The following is a 3,608-nucleotide window of genomic DNA, read 5'->3' on the forward strand; positions in this document are numbered from 1 at the left end:
TAGTAAGACAGAGGGGGCGCTGTTTCACTCGCTCGGATGCTTTCTCCTGGTGAGATAGTTTCAGCCACCTGCGAATTGAAGGAGAGTTGGCGGGTGCACAGTGCACCGGTTCGGATGCTGGAATTATTCTGGATGAATGTGCGAAGGTAACTTACTTTTTTTTTTAAGTGATTTGTTTGACAAATCAGAAGAAAACATCATGACTGGTTGTGTTTACGGCGCATTAAAAGGTCGTAAATGTTTACATCCTCCCGAGCGGTGCAGCGGTCTCAGTGCTAGCTGTGCCACTAGAGATTCTGGGTCCGACTCCAGGCTCTGTCACAGCCGGCTGGGAGGCCCATGGGGCGGCGCACATTTGGCCCAGCATCGTCCAGTAGAAACAACATGGGGGGGAGGAGTGGAGCTCCAAATCACCAAGCCCCCCCCCCCCCCCGAGTCTGACAGATGCTGTTTGAGAACAATAAACTAAACCCACCTCTTTAATCTTTAATGGTTTCTTATCCCTCTCCTCCAGTTTAATGAGCGCAGCCTGGGGAAAGAGTGAGGAGACCACATGGCCACACCGGCAGCACACAGACATCTCAACCTCCCCTAAAACCCTACATGGAAATTACTGGAGAGACGAGAATTTCTTTTTTTATTAATTGGCTCTTTCATTTAGACCAGTCCTTTTCATAACAGAGATATACATATATATATTTTAAATGTATACTAAGATTTGTCTTTCTCATTTTGATTGGTATCAACGCTGACCTATCAGTGGTGATATCGTACATCTTTTAGTTCCGTAGCTCAGGTAGAATAGGAAGGTAGACTTCCTCAGCGACAGGTACTACAGGGTTAAATACAGCCTCTTTAAAGGGCCACTAAACGGAAAGAAGGAGAAGTTACTCTCTGTCCTAACAGAACTAATACCTCCTGCTAACGATGTCATAAATTCAACCCACTAATGTGGCAGGCGGGCGGGGAGGATGTGAGGCAGGGAGGTGAGTCAAAACCGGGAGATGAGAGAGGGAGGTAAGGAGGAGAGTCAAAACAGGGAGGTGACCAGACAGAGATCACGGTAGAGAGGAGTCATTATACTGAGGATGGAGATGGAGATGGAGATGGAGATGACCAGACAGGAAACATGGTAGAGAGGAGTCATTATACTGAGGATGGAGATGGAGATGGAGATGGAGATAACCAGACAGAGATCATGGTAGAGAGGAGACATTATACTGAGGATGGAGATGGAGATGGAGATGACCAGACAGGAAACATGGTAGAGATGAGTAATTATACTGAGGATGGAGATGGAGATGACCAGACAGGAAACATGGTAGAGATGAGTAATTATACTGAGGATGGAGATGGAGATGACCAGACAGAGATCATGGTAGAGAGGAGTCATTATACTGAGGATGGAGATGGAGATGGAGATGGAGATGACCAGACAGAGATCACGGTAGAGAGGAGTCATTATACTGAGGATGGAGATGGAGATGGAGATGGAGATGACCAGACAGAGATCACGGTAGAGAGGAGACATTATACTGAGGATGGAGATGGAGATGGAGATGGAGATGACCAGACAGGAAACATGGTAGAGATTAGTAATTATACTGAGGATGGAGATGGAGATGACCAGACAGGAAACATGGTAGAGATGAGTAATTATACTGAGGATGGAGATGGAGATGACCAGACAGAGATCATGGTAGAGAGGAGTCATTATACTGAGGATGGAGATGGAGATGGAGATGGAGATGACCAGACAGAGATCACGGTAGAGAGGAGTCACTATACTGAAGATGGAGATGGAGATGACCAGACAGAGATCACGATAGAGAGGAGTCACTATACTGAGGATGGAGATGGAGATGACCAGACAGAGATCATGGTAGAGATGAGTCATTATACTGAGGATGGAGATGGAGATGACCAGACAGAGATCACGGTAGAGAGGAATCATTATACTGAGGATGGAGATGGAGATGGAGATGTAGATGGAGATGGAGATGACCAGACAGAGATCATGGTAGAGAGGAATCATTATACTGAGGATGGAGATGGAGATGGAGATGTAGATGGAGATGGAGATGACCAGACAGAGAACATGGTAGAGAGGAGTCATTATACTGAGGATGGAGATGGAGATGGAGATGACCAGACAGAGATCATGGTAGAGAGGAGTCATTATACTGAGGATGGAGATGGAGATGACCAGACAGGGAACATGGTAGAGAGGAGTCATTATACTGAGGATGGAGATGGAGATGGAGATGGAGATGACCAGACAGAGATCACGGTAGAGAGGAGTCATTATACTGAGGATGGAGATGGAGATGGAGATGGAGATGACCAGACAGGGAACATGGTAGAGAGGAGTCATTATACTGAGGATGGAGATGGAGATGGAGATGACCAGACAGAGAACATGGTAGAGATGAATCATTATACTGAGGATGGAGATGGAGATGAGATGACCAGACAGATCTTGGTAGAAAGGAGTCATTATACTGAGGATGGAGATGGAGATGACCAGACAGATCTTGGTAATGAAGGGGTGATGTTGGGGGTATTTCCTGGTGGCCCGACCAGTGTGTCCTGAAGTTGAGAGATTGAGAATGAACCGTTTGTAAGTTTCTCTGGAGACGTTTCCGAGGCCTTGCTGGACTCTTGAGGTTGTTCTTGCTCAGGATAGGAAGTCCAATGGTCTTCTATGGAAGGCCTTCTTGTTTTCAATATCTAGTTCACAAATCTTTCTTCTCTTTTATAGAGAAAGTGTATTTTTTTGGTTTGTTGTAATGCTCATTAATTAAGTAATGGAATTTAAATTAATGTGTTTACAGAAAAAGCATCTACAAATGTTTGTTTGTGTGTTCACACCCCAGTCCCTATTTACATAATAGCTAGAAGCGGGTGTATTACACACAACTGCGGGCTGTTCAGCGTTGTGTATCTACGGACGCTTTTGATGTTTTCCAAGCTAATTACAAACTAATAAACAACATATTTTAAATCGAAATACGCCTCAAGACCCAGGAAATTCAACATTTTTCTACAAATATGTTTTTTTTTTGGGGTGTAGGCATATTTTCCCCTGGAATACGTTGTCTATATACATCAGGGGTAAACAACACTGGAGAATCCAGCAGAACTACAGTATTGATTCATGGTTACAATCTGGTAAAGATTAAAGGCACAGTCTGTCAATTCAAATGTTTGACACTTTGGAAAGTTGAGGGATGGTCCCGAGGAAACGTAGATCTAAACCACTTGCACATTCATAGACAGAGGTAAGGTATAAATGGACTAAGGATATGGGAAAATGTCATATCTCTAATTCAAACAAACATTGAAGAGCAGGAAGTCTTGCAGATTGTGCCTTTGACTGAGTTCTACTGTAGCCTAGTGGAAGGAAAGATAGAACGACCTGATAGTCAGTCTGTGGTGGGAGATCCTACAGCAGTGTTATCCAGACTGGTCTAGACACTACAACACTATAACACTACAACACTACAACACCACAACACTACAACACCACAACACTACAACACCACAACACTACAACACTACAACACTACAACACTACAACACCACAACACCACAACACTACAACACTA

Source organism: Oncorhynchus clarkii, chromosome 26, assembly GCF_045791955.1.
Source record: "Oncorhynchus clarkii lewisi isolate Uvic-CL-2024 chromosome 26, UVic_Ocla_1.0, whole genome shotgun sequence".
Lineage (NCBI taxonomy): Eukaryota > Metazoa > Chordata > Actinopteri > Salmoniformes > Salmonidae > Oncorhynchus > Oncorhynchus clarkii.